Raw genomic sequence first — 20,488 nt, 5'->3', positions numbered from 1 at the left:
ACTTAGATGTCTGCATATCATGAATTGCCCCCACACGGAAGGACCTGTGTTGTGGGTACAGAAGGGAAAGCTGCTGTGAGGCCCTGCTGAAAATAAGGGGATATATATAAAAAGTAATATTGTTGTATAACCACTTATCGGTTCTAGACTTAAAGTCCTCAGATCCAGCTGGGCTGTGTTTATTGCAGGACTCACATGAGATGGGGACATGTGTAGGTGGGCTATATGCACTGAGGCATCTATGCCACTCATTTCTCCTCCCAGATCAGGCAGAGAGAAGTAGACAGCAGTAGGACTGGAACTTGGAACACGTAACCCTATTCTCTGATGGCACAGTGAACCGCTATAGTTAATATAACTTACAGAAGCCCTTAAACTATTCTAAGCTATGGCAAGGGCCCATTTTGAACAGTAGCAGCCCTAAGAGTGGAGAAGATACAAAGGTGGCTACATTTTTACTCCCCTCCTCTCAACTGGGCCAAAGGTGAGTTCTGCGCAGTTAAGGGTTCACCCTTGGGTACCTAATGGGTGTCTCACTGACTATTTGGGTGTAGTAAATGTATGCCCAGAAAATAAACACAGAATCAATGTTACTGTTTATTATCAAATTATCATACCACCTAGGAGCCCCAGTCATGGACCAGGATCCCACTGTGATAGGCGCTGTACAAACACAGAACAAAAAGATGGTCGGTGCCCCAAAGAGCTTACAATTTAAGTATAAGACAAGAGATGGATACAGACTGACCAACAAGTGAGTGCAAGGAAATAATGACACAGTATTGGTCAGTTTGATGAGTAGCTGTCTCACTATGCCAGCAGCCTATAATATGACATATTGTTAGTACCACAATAATTGAAGAAAGTCATTCACTGCATTTCTGTCACACCCAGGGCAGGTTACAGAATACCACTGTTCACATCTACCTTGAGATACCTTTCTGACCCACAACACATTATTATTTGGCATAACTCTCAGAATTTCTGGGAATAATGTATAAAACATACTGCTCCCTCCATAAGGAAATAAATGCAGTGTCCTGCCATCTATTTTACCCTTAGGTCAGTTTGCGTCCTCCAGCTCTCTTAACATCTACATTTGTAAGACACCTTCACTGTTGCCAAAAGATTATGATATCCCATGTGCAACTGCAGGGCTCCTTTAGTCACACACTTTAGTAACTTGACAAAAAGTGCTCAAGTGGAATGAGTTTTTCCAAAGTTTTTCCACAAAGTCACAGGATTAGAATTCTATTACACAATAAGGGAAGAGCTGTGTTCACACCATAATGTTTAATCATGTTTAGACTAAAAATTAATGTTCATGCACTCCAGCTTCTATCAAGCTAGTCTGTAATAAAATCTCTTCAGAGAAAGAATTATGCTGGCCCAAGTTATCAGTAACTATTTTGTTAATATCTATACATTTCAGAGTGAAGTTTTATAGCTCATTTACATTATTCTATTAAAATGTTTGCCGTGAGTTGTTGCCTGATGATTGAGACACTTAGCAGCATGGCTGGTTTAAATTCCAGGTTGTACTACATGGAGCCATTTCTAACTATTGCACTGGCAGTTTAACCACTTGAATTCATGCACAGTATACGCAGACAGGCCTGATGGGAGTTACGGTCAAAGGAGTGGGAGCAACAGCTCCCTGACTCTATGGCCTGATGGGGCGGAGCTTCTATAGCTATACCCTTCCTTTTCCCTTAGCAGCGGTTGGTGAAGCAAGGATTGGACAATTAATCAGAATCCAAGAGAAACTGAAGTGCCAGCATTGGGAAGAGCTGGTCCCTGGGTGCAGAATTTCTGGAATTCCATGACTTTCTACCACTATGTGAAGCAGCAATACCTGACAGGAAAGTAGAGAATTGCTGCTTTCTGTTGCCTCTGCTACACAGATCTGTCTCCTCATCATGGTGGAAAAGGAAAGGATGACCCTGCCTTCCTTTTCCCATCAGCCCCTTTGAAGGACAACCTCCACAACCAATTCATCCTCCACTCTAGGGAGAAGATCCCAATAGCAACAAACGAGGACTGACAGCTCCCACTCCCCTCCTGGCATTCCACAGTAGGGTTGGGAGTGGGAATGTATTTATAAGAGGTGGAGAGGAGTACCTGGCAGGTGGGAGTGAATGAGGGAGGACAGAAGGGAAGGAGGGAAATGGAGGAGAAAGGGGACAGAGGAGGGATTTAGACAGAGGAAGAGAGTAAAAGTTAGCCATAGGTAAAACTGAAAAACTAAGAAAAAGATTGACAGAGGAACAGAACAAAGAGAGGGGCGGGGACGGATTACCTGGAAAACACACTGTGTGTCTTTAAAATATTTTGAATAGTTGTATACATAGTCTGCCTAGTAGTTTGTGAAGCTGCTTGTTAATTCTAACCTTCACTGGTCCATTGGAACATAAAATTCTTTTCACATTCTGTTTACAACATGGTCGGCTACACTATCCACTAAAGTATCATTCATGCATTAGCCTCCACTGCTAAGGTTAGAAGTAGAGCCCTCTGTGAGTGCTACAGCTTTAAAAGTGGGTCTGTGTCTCAACAGAAAGCAATCCTCAAATCCTTTGTGTCCCAACTGAGAGCAGATGAAAGGATATATGTTCATCAGCTGAACTCATCATACGGATGACTAAGATCACACATCCACCTGAACCTGATGAAAGAGAGGGCCTGCTTTTTTCAGAAGCTCAACCAAATGCTGAGCCACAATCAGCAGTTACTTAGGCAGCCAGGTTAGGATCCTATAGTAAATTGTGATTGGAGTAGAACTCCAGTGATCAATGTAATTATGAATTTGATCAAGCATGCAAACCTGAAGTCTAAATTGGCATTAGACACTGTGTATGGTTTCCTACTGTAGTAATACATCCCACCTCTTCATTTAGAGGAATTGCATACACAAAAGTAATCAGACTTCTGTAAAAGCCTGTAACGGAGAAGGAAGCGTGTGCTTCAACTAAAGAGATGATAACTGAAGCTCTCATGTCCAATGTAAGACCCCCACGTATGTTTAAAGCAGGATGTTAGAGGGTGCTGTAGTGCTGAAGACACCTCCTTTCAGATGAGATTGAAAAGTGAGTCCTAACAGTTATCATTAAAAAGTTCCTTTTGTATTTTTCACAAGAGTAAAATAGTTGTGTCCATGGCAGTTACCCCTAGGTGAGTGAAGATAGAATTGGGCCTATTCTCTCTGGTGTCCTAGCCAAATTCCAGTTTAAGTAATTCATATATTCATAGGATTTAAAGTCAGAAGGGACTATTATGAGCATATATTCTGACCTCCTGCACAACACAGGCCATAGAATTTGATCCAATAATTCCTGCATCAAGTCCATATCTTATAGTTGAACAAGAAAATTATTTTTAGAAAGACATCCAAGACTTAAAGTGTGGAAGAATCCTGCATCCCTTGGTAAATTGTTCTAAGTACATTCTGCCTTGTACATATTGTAACCACAGGGGGAATATCTATATTCCCCCAGTTGTATCCAATTGAAACCATGTCCCTCATTTCATACCTAGTTAGGTGATGTTAGATGGTTGTTGCAGTGCATCCTGGAGGTGATTATAATATTGGTTATGAGCAGGTATGTGTAATGTAAGCCATATTGTACAGTATTTCAGAGGAGCTATTTATTTTTGAGCCTGCCAAAAGATTTTTAAACAAGTTATAGCCCAAATGTGAGACGACATGTGACAACACCAAATGAAGGACACCAAACAATGAGTAATTCAGGAAATTTAGAGTGCTGGGAGAATCCATCCTTTTAGTGTAAGGAACTCTTTCAATAACCTCGCTGTTTTGATTTTGTATTTCTGATATAGATAGTTTTCAACACTAATAGCAAGAGTGCACCAAATTTTCATGGAACACAGTCAACTATGGGACTAAAATGAATGAAAGTAGGTGTTTCAGAGATATGCCTTTTGTTGCCAAGCTGCTGGCTGTTTCCAGTTAAGAGCACACTCTGTGTAAGGGTGGTGTGACGGGGCCACTCACCTCATGTGAGCGTCCCTGCTTGCCGGTGTGTCTCCACCTGCACTCTCAGGTTTGCTCCGCCTGCAGTGACCCCTGTTAATAAACTTCTCAAGCAGGTTTTCAGTGACTCAGCCCCCTGAGTCACACACAATCTGTAGGTGTACAAACAAAACAGCCCTTTTCCAGGGTACAAGTCCAATAGGGCCTCTCGTGGTGCCCCTGTAATGTCTCAGTCCATAGCTCTGTCCCCTGGCTCAGTTCTCAGTCAGTCCAACAGGGCCTATCACAGCATCCTGATTAGCCTCGGCCCCTCCTAGGCTAGCTTCCAATGGTACCTTCTCTGTTATGGAGCAGTGCCCCTCCCTAGTGACTCTTCACTCTGTAGCAAGCCTGCCTGACCCCAGCTCTCCAGCTGAGTCACTAGTTCAGTTCAATCCCCTTCCAGGGTTATTGCAGTTCAATTAAATGCTGACCCTCTTTGGGGTCTTCTGCCCCCTTCTCTGAGCATAGGCCTCTCTGCCTGTAGGTTGTGGTGGTGGCGGGGAAGATCTGGGCCTACCCAGTATGACAGGTCCCAACCCAGGAACCCTATAAGCAGGTGCTAACTGCTTCCCTTTAGCTACTTGCTGCTGCATTTCCCTGAACCACTTCCCTTCTTAGGCCCAGCACTTTCAGCTTCACCCTTGCCTCAGGGCTGAAGTCTTGCTTGAGTCCCAATCATCAGCAAGGAACAGACCGGTCAGCCTCACCTCAGTCCCTGGAAAAATCATGGAGCAGGTCCTCAAGGAATCCATTTTGAAGCACTTGGAGGAGAGGAAGGTGATCAGGAATAGTCAACATGGATTCAGCAAGGGCAAGTAATGCCTGACCAACCTGATTGCCTTCTATGATGAGCTAACTGGCTTTGTGGATATGGGGAAAGCAGTTGATGTAATATATCTTGACTTTAGCAAAGCTTTTGATACAGTCTCCCACAGTATTCTTGCCAGCAAGTTAAAAAAGTATGGATTGGATGAATGGACTATAAGGTGGATAGAAAGCTGGCTAGATTGTCAGGCTCAACAGGTAGTGATCAACGGCTTGATGTCTAGTTGGCAGCTGGTATCAAGCGGAGTGCTCCAGGGGTCAATCCTGGGGCTAGTTTTGTTCAACATCTTCATTAATGATCTGGATGATGGGATGGATTGCACCCTCAGCAAGTTCGCAGATGACACTAAGCTGGGGGGAGAGGTAGATATGCTGGAGGGTAGGGATAGGTTCCAGAGTGACCTAGACAAATTGGAGTATTGGGCCAAAAGAAGTCTGATGAGGTTCAACAAGCACAAGTGCAGAGTCCTGCACTTAGGATGGAAGAATCCCATGCACCACTACAGGCTGGGGACCGACTGGCTAAGCAGCAGTTGTGCAGAAAAGGACCTGGGGATTACAGTGGATGAGAAGCTGAATATGAGTCAGCAGTGTGCCCTTGTAGCCAAGAAAGCTAACGGCATGTTGGGCTGCATTAGTAGGAGTATTGCCAGGAGATCGAGGGAAGTGATTATTCCCCTCTATTCAGCACTGGTGAGACCACACCTGGAGTATTGTGTCCAGTTTTGGGCCCCCCACGACAGAAAGGATGTGGACAAATTGGAGAGAGTCCAGTGGAGGGCAACAAAAATGATCAGGGGGCGGGGCACATGACTTACGAGGCAAGGCTGAGGGAACTGGGCTTGTTTAGTCTGCAGAAGAGAAGAGTGAGGGGGGATTTGATATCAGCCTTCAACTGCCTGAAGGGGGGTTCCAAAGAAGATGGAGCTTGGCTGTTCTCAGTAGTGGCAGATGACAGAACAAGGAGCAATGGTCTCAAGCAAACAGGAGGAGGGATAGCTCAGTGGTTTGAGCATTGGCCTGCTAAACCCAGGGTTGTGAGTTCAATCCTTGAGGGGGCCATTTAGGGATCGGGGCAAAAGAAAAAAAAACCCCAACAACTATCAGGGACAGTACTTGGTCCTGCTAGTGAAGGCAGGGGACTGGACTCGACTCAACTCAATGACCTTTCAAGGTCCCTTCCAGTTCTATGAGATAGGTAAGTTGCATTGGGGGAGGTTTAGGTTGGATATTAGGAAACACTATTTCACTGGAAAGGGTTACCTAGGGAGGTGGTAGAATCTCCCTCCTTAGAGGTTTTTAATGCCCGGCTTGACAAAGCCCTGGCTGGGATGATTTAGTTGGTGTTGGTCCTGCTTTGAGCAGGGGGTTGGAGTAGATGACCTCCTGAGGTCTCTTCCAACCCCAATCTTCTATGATTATATGATTCTTATTTTTTCCCAGAGCGCTGAGCCGAGCGCAGCAAGCCGCCGGCCCCTCCCCCGCCTTCCCCCCTGCCCTGGAACATGCTGCCATGCGTGCAGCACTCTGGGGGCTGGGGCTGCGCACTCCCGCAGGGCAGCATTTTGCTCTGTGTTGAGGCAGACATGCTCCCCCCTCCCCTGGGGCCGGGGCTCCGCGGGGAGTCAGACATGCTCCCCCCTCCCCTGGAGCCGTGCCGCTGTGTGCAGTGCTCTGGGGGCCGGGGCTGCGCGCTCCTGCGGGGCAGTGTTTGGCTCTGCGGGGAGGCTAGGAGCCTCATCTCATGGTAAGGGGTTCGGGGCCAGGGGTGTTGGATAAGGGATGGGGGCAGTCAGGGGACAGGGGGGTTGGATTGGGTGTGGGATCCCGGGTGGTGGTGGTGATTAGGGGCAGGGGGGTCTCTGGAGGGGGCAGTCAGGGAGCGGGGGTGGGGTTGTATGGGGCATGGGAGAGCCGGGGTCTGTCGGGGTGGGGGATGGATAGGGGTCAGGGCAGTCAGGGGACAGGGAGCAAGGAAGGTCCTGGGGGGGGCAGTTAGTGGGGGGGTGTCTCTGGAGGGGGTGGTCAGGGGACAAGGAGCTGCGGGGGGGTTGTATGGGTCGGGAGTTCTGGGGGTCCTGTCAGGGGGTGGGGAGCAGTTGAATAGGCGTGGAAGTCCTGGGGATCTGTCTAGGGGAGGGGGTGTGGATAAGGGTCGGGGCAGTCATGGGACAGGTAGGGGGTAGGGTCCTAGGGGGGCAGTCAGGGGACAAGGAGCAGGGAGGTTTAGGTAGGGGGTGGAGTCCTGGGGGGCAGTTAGGGGCAGGGGTCCCAGGAGGGGGTAGTCTGGGGGGACAAGGAGCAGGGGGGATTGGGGGTTCTGAGGGGGGAAGTCAGGGGACGGGAAGTAAGAGGGAGTGGATGGGGGCAGGACTAAGGCAGGGCAGGGGCGGGGCTAGGGCAGGGCTCCCTGTGTGCACACCCTAATGAAATGGACTGCGCACACCTATGCTAGGCAGCATTGAGGACCCAGCTCTAGTGCTCTTTCCTGGGGCTGGGTGTGGTAGGACCATGAAGCCTCCAGCAGAGGGCCTGATATATCCCATCACAGGTGGGTATGCATTGGGATATTTGTGTACAAGCTTTGGGATAGAGTAATGAGGGATGTAAAAATTTCAGATTGCCAACTCCACTCCTGGCTGCACTTCAGTGACTCCTTAGGAAATCAATTTGTACTGCACTTTGGGACCCTTGTACATGAAAGGCGCCAGCTAAGTCATGGTCAGCTTTGTTGGTTTCCCCTAAACTGTTTCTCTTCAGTTAAATTCAAGCTGCTGAAATGTGAGTCTAATCCGCTAAAAACCACTTCCAACATAACTTGTTTTTGTAGAATAACATTTAGGGGTGGAAAAACCCTCTGAAGTTTGCAATTTTGTTAACCATACCAATTATGTTGGAAGTTGGAAGTTCAAGCATTAAATCAAGTGTGCAAAACTTTCCTTCTTGTAATATATGCGTGTTGGGATCCACTAGGCATAGCTACCAGGTAACTCGGGAGAGCGGAAGGCCAAAGTGTCGATGGAGCTCTTTTGCTCTGGGCCTATCTGAAACCCCCAGACTCCATCTTGTGAACTCTCATCTACTCCTGTGCTAACTGCTTACATGTTAAAGTAGAAATGTATTGGTCAGTGTTTCTAGCAGATGGCTGCAGTTTCACTCACACTAGCAGAAATAATAGAGATAAGGAGGGAATAGAGAGATAGTTAGTTTGTAGCTGTTTTCCCATATATTCCCAAGGTATTTAGTGCAAAGGGTCAAGGAACGTACCGTGTTCTCCCTTCAAAATGACAAATGTATCCGCAACAGATGTCTCTTGTATCCCCTTCCCCAAAATAATATGTATTCTGTGTAACCTGTTATCTATCGGTCAGCATAATGACGTAGAAAGGATGAGAACTGAGTTGTTTGTTACTGATTATAAAAAGGGCCTATGTCGCCCATGTAAGGTGTGTCTCTTCTGGCACGAGCTGAGGAGCGCCCTCTCAACTGACTGACAAATAAAAAGGACCTGGTACCCGTCTTCTTGTCTCTCCGTGCCTCCTTGGTGTAATTAGGTAAGCTCCGGGGGGAAACGGGCCCTATTTGGCCAACATGCGTAGGCTCAAATCCTCAGGTGGCATAAATTGTCATAGCTCCATTGATACTGAAGAAGCTATGCTGATTTTCACCACTAAGAATCAGGCCATTATATATAGATTATTTCTCTCTCCCACTCAGTTCCCTTTTTCTACACAATCTCTCTCTCCCTCCCTGTGCTTTTTCATTCTGCTCACTCTCTGCGGTTAAAATAACAATAATGTTGATAAACTTAAGCTCTTGCGAATATGACTTGACTTGACTTATGCCTCTCTATTCCATGTGGAACATAGGGCTTTCATCATTGCTTACTACCATCTTTGATGGCTTCTTGCTGTAGTCATTGCTTTTTCCAATGTCATTTTGATAGCTTTCAATTCTGCTTCTATTGTGAGTTTCCATGTTATCCTTGGTCTACCTTGTCATCAAATATGGTGCAGTGTTAATGTGACTAACAACGTAATTAACAACGCTGCTACAATATCTCGATTGTGCATAGGAAAAAAGTGTTTCTCTAAGTACATTGTGCTGTGTTACTGTGCATATAAATAACAATACTGTATGGCAACTGTGTTGTATTAATATGCAGGAGATACAGTGGAATAGAGTAGAATCAGCATTGTATTTAATGTGCCTGTGATTATGGTTTGTTTTATTCCCAGTCAAAGAAATCAAATGCCCTTAATTTGATTACAAACCAATGTTCTGTTGAAAAACCAATGGTTTTTGCAAATTCATCAAAGCGCTCCTACTTCTTTTGATCTAAATGAAAGATATTTCATTTAAAACCATGAAACATTTGTCCTTTGCTATAATTGCATGTTCTGTAATCAGAGGTATTTGACTTCTTCTTATTACATTACACAAAATGAGTTTGCCTAACCCTTTTATCATCATTTAGAAGTCATCTGGTGGAGGAAATAGGTTTCATTTCTCATGTTCAGGTTAGGAGTGACTCAGGCCTTGTCTTCGGAAGGGAAAAAGATGTATTTTTACCTTGTACTACCTAAGACACATTTATAAGGTGCTTGTTGCTCTGTAATAGCTAGATTAGGGATCGGCAACCTTTGGCACGCAGCTCGCCAGGGTAAGCCCCCTGGCGGGCCGGGCCAGTTTGTTTACCTGCTGCATCCGGAGGTTCAGGCGATCGCAGCTCCCACTGGCCGCAGTTCGCCACTCCAGGCCAATGGGGGCTGCGGGAAGCGGCATGGGCCGAGGGATGTGCTGGCCACTGCTTCCTGCTGCCCCCATTGGCCTGGAGCGGTGAACCGCAGCCAGTGGGAGCCGCAAATGGCCGAACCTGTGGACGCGGCAGGTAAACAAACCAGCCTGGCCCACCAGGAGGCTTACCCTGGTGAGCGCGTGCCAAAGGTTGCCGATCCCTGAGCTAGATAAATATAACATTATCATTGCTAAGCATGACTGAGCTACTGATCAGTGCAGGAAGGAGCTGCAGTGTTGGCATGCAGTGTTGTGTATATTAGGCCTTATGCCTTCAGGATGGATTGTGCTAAACACTATGCTATTGTACACTTTCTTCTGTAATAAAGTCATGATTTGTAGATATCCTCTGTTTTTTGTTTTCTCTCATGTTTCTGGAATACTAGTGGGTTTGGGGTTGCTGTATTTTGTTGTTTGTTTGTTTTTTAATACTATTAGATTGATAGCAACTTTCAAAATAATGCCAAGCACATGTAACATATAATATAAGGAATATTTCAGAATATTGTTGGTGCTTATACAAACTTGATTTAACAAGCTTTTCTTATCTGTTGGCTCTCGAAAGATATTGAAGCAAAGGTGGGTGAGGTAATATTTTATTGGACCAACTGTTGTTGGTGAAAAAGACAAGCCTTTGAGAATAGACAGAGTTCCCAGACCTGATGAAGAGCTCTACTTTGTCTATCTCATATCCTGGATCCACCACAGCTACAACAACACTGCAAATATCAGTATCTTTTGGGCATTTAAGTGTTTGACTATGCATTGCAGACTTCATTTGGGATCCATTTGGTTAATTAAATGGATTTACTTAAAGGAAGCAAGGATCTTTAATCTTTAGCCAATGATTAAGAACTGTCTTTCTCTAGTCTTCCATCAGTGTGGGGACAGAGAAGGAGAGATTGGGTAAGACCTTCTGAAAACTGATGTCTCCTACTCTGTATCACTTGAAAAGTTGACTCCTTTAACTGCTTGTTAACATTTGCAGCACAAGATGAAATCTTGTGCATAATACTGCCATCTGGGAATAGCAGAGCTTTCATCCAACTTGTCACTTGCTTCTGTTTTAGCCTTGACTCAAACTAATATTTCAGCATATCCCTTCACAAATTCCACTCTGGCATGCTTTTCTTTTGCCTGTTGAAAGAGAGAGAAAGAAAGATCATGTGCCTAGTCCATTCTCTATTCAATTTGGCATGGATTACAAAGATCTTATTGCATCAAGTAAGATGCCCTCTTCGTTGTTGCGTGCGAATCTGCAGCCTGTTCATTTCTTGAGTGATAGATTGTGGAACTCAACCCTGCAGTCATTATTACTTACAATCCTTCACATTCTGAATGTATCCTGGTAGCATCTCAAAGCTCAGACAACCAGTGTATCCATCCTACCCAAGGAAGAGATGTTCCTTCTGCCATGCTGAACTATAGAGCTCCCGACTTAACATATTTAGCATAACAATTAGTCATGCCAGAGTAACAATCATGTTTCTGAAGTGAATCTGCAGGGAAGGTTACTGAATGAATCCTGCACCAAATTATCTTGTCAACTCTTTGGGGCAGGAACAATGTTGTCTTTTGCGTTTGTACAGCACCTAGCACAATGGGACCCTGATCCTGGCTGGAGCTTCTGGGCACTGTCTGTCACAAAACAAATAATAAGTGAAGATGACCCTGCTAAGGCCACACCTGTACCCTAACCCTCTTGAAAAAAAGAATGAATAACTGTATGTCAGTTTGTTATGTATGTTGTGAGATTTAGTGCTGGAAAAGGGAGCTGCCAGAATGTAGGGTCAGATGCTCAGAGGGTGTAAACCAGCATTGACTTCAGTGTATCTCTGCTGCTATACACCAGCAAAGGATCTGTTCCATTATATTTCACTATAGGAGAATATGAAGCGGATACACTGGTAAAGAAAAAACTGTCACTAGGACTGCCATCATAATGGGCATCAATCAACACATCCCTGCTGGCAGTTGTTGCTGTTAAGTCAATGACTGACTGAGCATGAAATCTGGCAACCACAGAGCTGCTAACAACTTTCTGAACTGAATACTGCAATGCATACCCAGCTATTGTGTGACGGGTTGGATCACAGAAACCCCCTTGGGAGCTGCCACCCGATGTGCCAAGACTACCCCTGCTACTGTTTTCCCTGCCAGCTCAGGACTCCAGCACCCCGTCTTGCTGAATTAGACACTCCAGTCCACTTCAACACAGACCCAGGGTCTGAATCACTTGTCCCAAAGCTGCAAGGTTACCCAAAAACAGCTCACAGGAGTGTGCTTGTCTTTAGCACTCAGATGCCCAACTCCCAATGGGGTCTAAACCCAGATAAATCCGTTTTACCCTGCATAAAGCTTATGCAGGGCAAACTCATAAATTGTTCGCCCTCTATAACACTGATAGAGAGATATGCACAGCTGTTTGCTCCCCCAGGTATTAATACATACTCTGAGTAAATTACTAAATAAAAAGTGATTTTATTAAATACAGACAGTAGGATTTAAGTGGTTCCAAGTAGTAACAGACAGAACAAAGTAAGTCACAAGCAAAATAAAATAAAATGCGCAAATCTATGCCTAATCAAACTAAATACAGATAATCTCACCCTCAGAGATGCTTCAGTAAGTTTTTCTCAGACTGGACACCTTCCAGGCCTGGGCACGATTCTTTCCCCTGGTACAGCTCTTGTTCCAGCTTATGTGTTAGCTAGGGGTTTCTCCATGATGGCTCCTCTCTCCCTCTGTTCTCTTCCACCCCTTTATATATCTTTTGCATAAGGCGGGAACTCTTTGTCCCTCTGGGTTTTCACCCCCCCTCACTGGAAAAGCACCAGGTTAAAGATGGATTCCAGTTCAGGTGACATGATCACATGTCACTGCAAGACTTCATTACTCACTTGCCAGCACACACATATACAGGAAGACTCACAGGTAAACACAGCCATCTGCAGACAATGGGAGTCATCAAGATTCCAAACCATCATTAATGGCCCACACTTTACATAATTACAATAGGCCCTCAGAGTTACATTTTATATTTCTAGTTTTAGATACCAGAGTGGTACATTTATACAAATCAGATGATCATACTCAGTAGATTATGCACTTTGTAATGATACCTTACAAGAGACCTTTTGCACGAAGCATATCCCAGTTGCATTATATTCACTTATTGCCAAATTTTTATAAAACTATCCCAGTTACATTATATTCACTTATATTTTTATAAAACCATGTAGACTGCACAACGTCACATATTGAACCTACTGATTATTTATTATATTGTTAGAAGGGGAGGAGTGTAGAAATGTGCATATAGTAGTGATGCTTTTGGTGTTTCATCTTCTTTTCCCAATATATATTTCATTCATACTGAAACATTCTCATGCGTGTCAGTTTCCTACCTCTCTGTACAGTGGTGATCTCAGCCAAATTAGATCATTTTAGATAAAGATATCAGGAAACTATGCACCACACTGGTTGCCTCTCTCATCAGAGAAGACAAGGACTGAATGGCCATGACTGGGCTACTCTACAGCCCAGAGATACACTTCCAGATCAAGAGTAAAGCACATTGTTCAGGCCAGCACTGTTCCTTTTAAAAAGTCTCGACCAAAACTGCTTAATGAGATTAAATTTAGGAAGTACAGTTAGAAAAATACCTGAGGCTATTTCACATTGGAAAAGAACAAAATAAAGCAATGTGTATGAGTTAATAGTGCATCCATTCCTCTGATAAGTACAGCAGACAGTAAATCTGAGTTTATAAAATATTGTCTTAGAAATAAACTGCAAGGCCAGTAAACTCAGGTTCACACACTTCACTGTGGTATTGTCATGAATATTAGACCACTGGGAGCCATAAAATACCCAAAATGTAGGCATTCTGCACACTAACTTTTACAGAGTATAATACATTCAGAAAACACACATTTGGAGTAGGATGCAATGAAAACACCTGTCTCACAATATTAATCCCAGAATTCAGAAGTAGGTACCATTATTTATCTATTTATTTCTTATTTCAGAAGAGCCTAGAGGCCCCCCACTGGGGCTTTGTCCATACATATAGTAAGAGACAGTCCCTGCCCCCAAAGAGTTTGCAAACTAAATAGATAAAGCAGACAAAGACAGGGAAATGAAACAAAGGCACTGAGCAGTGAAGTCACTTTCCAAAGGTCACATGACAGAGCCTGAAATAGCCCCTCCCAGTTGTGACTCCAAGTCCAGCATCCTATGCACTGGACCATACCGCTTCTCTATGGAAGATTGTATCTATATCCATAATCAAAATTTGCTAGGGGTTTGGGAGAATGACTAACTGAGGTCAGGTTTCAGTGGTAGCCGTATTAGTCTGTATCAGCAAAAAAAATGAGGAGTCCTTGTGGCACCTTAGAAACTAACAAATTGATTTGGGCATAAGCTTTCGTGGGCTAGAACCCACTTCTTCAGATATATGAAGTAAAAAATACAGGAGCAGGTATAAATACATGAAAGGATGGGGATGCTTTACCAAGTGTTAGGTCAGTCTAACGAGATAAATCAATTAACAGCAGGATACCAAGGGAGGAGAAATAACTTTTGAAGTGGTAAGAGAGTGGCCCATTACAGACAGTTGACAAGAAGGTGTGAGTAACAGTAGGGAGAAATTAGTACTGGGGAAATTAGGTTTAGGTTTTGTAATGACCCAACCACTCCCAGTCTTTATTGGAGCATTTTTCTCACAGCGTGCTATAAACAATAAACGCAATTTTTTTAAAAATAGAGATTAAAACCTCATTAGATTAGAGAAAAATCCATCATTTTAACTGCTATGGCAGTAAACAAAATTGGTCAGGCATTTAATATGGCCCAGGGTACTAAAATACCTGAATCTGAATTTTGGATTGAAAATCCCTAGTACAACCACAGGGATGAACCTTGGAGATTTTTAAATGTGATCATTCTTTTGTACTGTTATTTACATAAATCTTTGCCTTCGCATACAATATTTTTTATGGCTCCAGTGGATATATTTGTCTTGTTATGTCACCCCTGCTTTGTTTATATACGTAATTACTAAATCAGTAGGTTGTTATCCATTTATCTTTTATTTTTGACATACAGCCTGATTCCTTGGCCTTGTCCCTTGCATAGTATGCGTAGCCCGCAGGTGAATGTGTTTTATGAGTCCCCCTTCTGTGTCAATTCACACAGGAGATGAGTTGTTACAGCCCCCAGCTACAGAGGCTTGGATCTTCAGTGCCCCTTGTAGCAGCTCATACTTTTAGCTCTGGAGGTCCCTGGTTCATCCCTAGTGCACTGGCCAAAAGGGTAGCTATCACTTTAGCACCTGTGCAAAGGAAGTGCAAAGTGTGCGCACAGTGTTACAAAATCAGAATTCTCCACTCATTGACATCAGAAGCAACATTTTACACTCACTAGGCTGGGGTGTAAATGACTATAGAAGGTACAAGGCATTGGAAGTTTATGTCTATGTTGTTCCCAGGTTCAAAAACTGTTCATGAACTGGGGCTGATTTTTGCACACAAAGAAGTACTCAAACTCACCCTGATTTGAAATCAAATCCTGGTTCTATATGAACCCACACAGCCTTACATCCAACAAGAATTACTGAAAGGTGACTTGTGTAATGAGGAAACATCCTAAAGATTTGGATCTATAGATACAGTTTAAAGTTGTATCCAAGTGCCACCTGTTTGATATGTTCATACTTTTGCCATTACCAAGGGAAATTGCTCTTTCCATTCAAAACTGACTCATAACACTGCTATGTGGCAAGATCTGGGAGCAAACTCAAAGGTTTTGATAGGTCTGTGTCCACTGAATTCACTTCTACAGTGTTCTTTGCAAGTAAGAATTAAAATTGGAATCAAAAGAAAATTGTTATTCTTTTGAATTGATTCAAGATGAAATTTTTAATTTCAAATTATCTGGAGAAATTTTTGAACAAAACAATTTTTTGAAATGTTGTTCAAATGTTTTCCTGGAAAATAATTCCCATTTTTTCAGACTATCCTACTGTAAACCCTGTACCCAGAGTAATACACCTGGCCTAGGCTACCCTGGTTCCATTTTCAGATGCTATTTGTTGTAGCTGCACCAGATATGGGAATTCTAGAAGCCAAGTGGTATGAATCGATGGGTTTAAAACAGATTTATGACAGCGAACATTTGCCAACATTAACTCATCTGAAAAAATAAAGTATCTAAGATTTAATTCTGTGAACATCCATTTTCCAAAAGCAAAATTTAATTAGAGCTTAATTATACAGAAATTGGCATCACTGCTGAGGTAATGCAATGAATACTCAATCCCATCTGGTCTGGTTTATTATCCACAGACACTTTGAGATCACTTATTGTCCTCTCTGTATGCGCATGCAGCTCCTATTAATATCAATGAGAATTATAGGTGTTTATGAAAATAATACACCCTATTGTACTGTATGTTTATTTGAGAAGAATTTTAAATAAAGTAAGTTATTGAAGAATCTTTGTTCTGTTCCTTGTTCATTATGGCTATATGTACCCAAGAATGAACCTGCATATTTTACAGTTAAATTTCAGTGATTCAAAGCTCACATTAATAAGCTCAATGGGAGAGGAAAGGAATCTGTTAGAAACAATAGCTTCTTTTTAGGTGTGCAGTACTTATAGTTCTTCTTACAAAAATACAGTATATAGGCCAAATTCTCTGCTCAGTTACAGCAGTGTGAATCCAAAGTAACTCTGCTAACTTCATGACTTCAGTGGAGTTACTCCAGTATTATGTTGTATGTAGTTCCATGTATGACCAAGCACAATCTTAGCTCCTGATCCTATGCTCACCAAGAGCAATGGTAGTGTTGCCATGCAATGTGGATAGCCACTTCCCTGACCCTTGATTAGTCACATAAATTTGTGCAAAGTAGTTGTAAGATATTATGGGCCTGAGCCTCTTCTCATGAAAATCAGATCTAACTCCTCTAAACATCAAATAAAATTATACCTAGGGCTAGCTGGAAGCAGTTTTCCCATCCTGCACATATTTTTGAGATTTCAAAAAAAATCCCATCCTGAATCGGGACAAGAAGTCAATCTCAAAATTTTTCACGAATCAATAAACTGAAAAAAAATCAAACAGAACAGGACAATCAGAATGTTTCATTTGGGATGATTTTGAAATGTTTTGTTTCTATGTCAACCTTTCTGGTTTTTTTAACTTTTTTTCAGTCTAAATGTACTAAAATTTTGAAACAAAAAATCATTCTCACTTGAGAAAACAGAACTTTTTCCCCCCAACGTTTTTGTTTAGTTGGGAGATTTTTCAAAACTGATGTTTCATAAATAATTTTGACAAATAGGCTTTTTTGGGGGTGAAAAACAGTTAACCAATCAGCTTGAATTATACCAGTGTCTTTTATTTTAATTTGGTAGGTTTCACATCCACTTTACATTCACTTTGCATGGGTATAAATGAATCTGGCCCAATAGCAGCGATACCCAAACTGTGGGTCATGACCCCAAATGGGGTTGCACTATCAGAAGATGGAGTTGTGGTAATCCGTAGGGTGTGGAGGATGCCATTTTGCTCTGCACAGCATGACCTTGCATGTACAATGTATGCGAGGTCATGCCTGGAGGACACCATTTTACTTTACAAAATGGCATCTTAACACAGCATGACCTTGCACTCAGCATACATATGAGGTCACACTGTGCTCCAGACACCATTTTCTAGAGCAAAATAGTGTCCTCTGCACACCATGACCTCACACATATGGTGTGTGCAAGGTCACGCTGTGCAGAGAACACCCATTTTGCTCTTCAGAATGGTGTCCTCTATGATGTCTGAGGTCCCGGCAGGAAATACTTAATTCAAATGGGGTCATGCTGGCAAAAAGTTTGGGTATCCCTGCCCTATAGGAACAGGAATGGGCTTGTAGACTTCCAGAGAGTGTCCTTCTTGACACATGCTCAATACTGTTTTCAGTGAAAGATGAGGTTAGAAGTAGCTGTCATTACTCATTCTTTAGCGTTGAATAGGCTGTTCTTATTGTAATGTTTATCCTTAAGAGATAAGAGTTTCTTATGAATAAATCAATTTTGTTTTGCAGTCTTATGTTAGCTGTGCACTATTGAGATATTGTCTATGGAGAAGGTTGTCTTGTGTTTGTACATTTTGAAACAGGGTAGGTGCGGGGAGTATATCTAAAAACAGGTTAGTTTGATGTCAGTGGTCAGGTGACACAAGGAAGCAAGCTGGCAAGATGATATGTTTATGATATTAAATCTGTGTTTTGCCAAGATAGCAGGTTCTAACAAAGCCCTTTACCTCTTGCTCTGGCTTTCTGGAGGTACATAGTATTCTCCAAGAAATAAGACTCTTGAAAATGTACTTTTCATTTTATCCAGTTTTTCCAATTGCATCTCTAAACACTGTCCTTTGAAGAGATACAGTATATCTCAACAGAAGTTATCATATCACACATACTCTGTGGTCCACACAATGCTGCAGAATGCTAATGGATGCTCTTAATGAAAGATGGTATCGTAGAGCTTCCCCATAAATCATTATTGACCTGGAGTGATGCATTCTTGATTAGAGCTTGTCAAAAACTAGGGCAGAAAAAATCAGTTTTTTCATCCTTTTTTAGTCCTGGCCAAAATGTCATTGAAATTTGAATTGGTTTTATTAGCGCTGTAGTCAGTTCAAAAATGAGAAGCAGAGGAGGGAGATTACAAATACTGGTAAACTATGTGTCCTATATTTGCCCATGTAGAAAAGACCAGAAAGTTCAAGCAGTGATACTGAAGCTGTTGGTATAAAAAGAGGTCTCCCTGTCCTCCCCATGTGTCCTTCCCCTCCCTTCTTCCAGGCAAGAAGAACCACACTTTGTGAATGTGCCTTTTTGGGGGTTTAATACTTTTACTACTTGGACGTAGATCTCTTCAGTCTCTATTATTTGATCTAAAATGAATGCTCTCCTAGTGAGAGTTTCTGGGCAGTCACTGCTGAGTTCTGGCCATGTATAAGCTGGTTTGGAAATTTGAGTCTGTTGTTGGCATTGGCCAGCTTGCTGGAATATGTCTTGACTTCTTGTGACACAAGCAGTCTATCTGTGAGCCATCTTGCCTGAATAATGGCTAAAGGAACTGTGTGGTATAAATATCAATTGTAACAGTCAAAAATACATTAAAAAAACAGAATTTAGTGTAAAGTGAAGCACTCAAAAGTTATCAAATGCCAGATTTACAGTTACCTATGCAATCTTAATTCACTCCCATCTATACTAGACATGGAATAAATGGCAATCTTATGGATGCATACACACAAGGAAACAGAATTAGAGGTTCATGGGCAACCATAAATCTAGCATTTCCTAATGTCTGAGTGCTTAATTATGCAACATAAATAATGTTGTTTTAGCATAATTTTTGGACGTAATTTCCCAGGTGTATGTTTTTAAATGAAAAAGGTAAAAACAAATTGTGTTATGTACAGAGGGGGTACAGGCCACTAGGGAAGTGTGCTGGGCCTGAAGAGGTGATATGGAGGAGCCTAACTGCTATCTTACTCTTGTATTAATAGTATTTGCAGTATTTTAAGCACCATATGAAGCCCCCAGAGGGAGTAGGAATGGGCCAGTGGGTCCACATGCCTAGTCTGTGGGAGAGCTTACAGAAGGAGCAGCCTGGCCCATCTCTTTCTCTCTCACCTACCCCCACTCCCCAATGTGGTTCCCCCAGAATGGAAAATGGGTCTCTGGAGTCATGTGCCAGGTCTCATGATGAAGAGGGACCCCAGCCTGGCGTTCTTTTCCTCTTCTCCACCCACCTATTACAGCTGCTCCAGCAGCCCCCAGATGTTCCCAGAGGGTGCTGCTGCTTCAACATCGGAGTCAGCTGGCCTTCAGAATTTTGGTGAGTTCAGTTGTTATTGTTTAGTTATTAATTGTCAAGCTGCCAAAATTTTCCCAAGGAGCACAAGCCAGAGAAGGGAAATCATTTTTAACAGTTTATATCTCAGCAAAATTTGAATGGAATTTCATGGGACAAAAAAAAGGGCACCTTTGTAGCCTGTGGTGTTCTCCCTGCTGAATGTCATAGCTTCTACTGCAAGCAGTGGAGGTGTGAGTGCTATTCAAAGAAAAGGTTGCAAGAATTCTTCACAATAGAAAGTGTTAGACAAAGTAAGGGCTAGTCTACATTAGAGCTCTCCTGTTGGCATAATAAAATCACCTCCAGGAGAGGCGGTAGCTATGTTGGCGGGAAAAGCTCTCCTGCCGACATATGCTGTCCACACCAGCACTTAGATCGGTGTACTTTACATCACTCAGGGAGTGGCTTATTCACACCCCTGAGCAACATAAGTTATACTATGTAAGTGGTAGTGTGTTCAAGTCTCATCCAGTTCCTAGCCCTGGAAGTTGTTTATCTATCCAGGGCAATGTAGATCAGCTCTAAATAATTAACCATTGGAACAATTTACCAAGTGTCATGGTGGATTCTCCATCACTGACAACTTTTTAATCAAGATTGGATGTTTTTCTAAAAGATATGGTCTATGTCTTGGAATTATTTTGGGGAAGTTCTATGGCCTGTGTTATACAAGAGGTCAGACTAGATGATCACAATGGTCCTTTCTGGCCTTGGAATCTATCACTCTATGAGGCGATGTTATGTTGTAACAGGGGCTGGACGGCCCCAAAATATGAAAAGGTACAAAGGTGGCATAAAGCCACCTCTGCCCCTCCACTCCATTCCTGTATAGAGTGGAGTAATGTAGAATCTGGCACCCTGTTTCTTTGCTGAGAATGTAGGGAAATGTTAGTGGTAATTTATGGT

This window comes from Terrapene carolina, unplaced genomic scaffold (assembly GCF_002925995.2).
Source record: "Terrapene carolina triunguis isolate 2854851 unplaced genomic scaffold, T_m_triunguis-2.0 Scaffold85, whole genome shotgun sequence".
Classification (NCBI taxonomy): domain Eukaryota; kingdom Metazoa; phylum Chordata; order Testudines; family Emydidae; genus Terrapene; species Terrapene triunguis.
The sequence above is the reverse complement of the archived record's forward strand: the minus strand, read 5'-3'. Positions refer to the sequence as shown.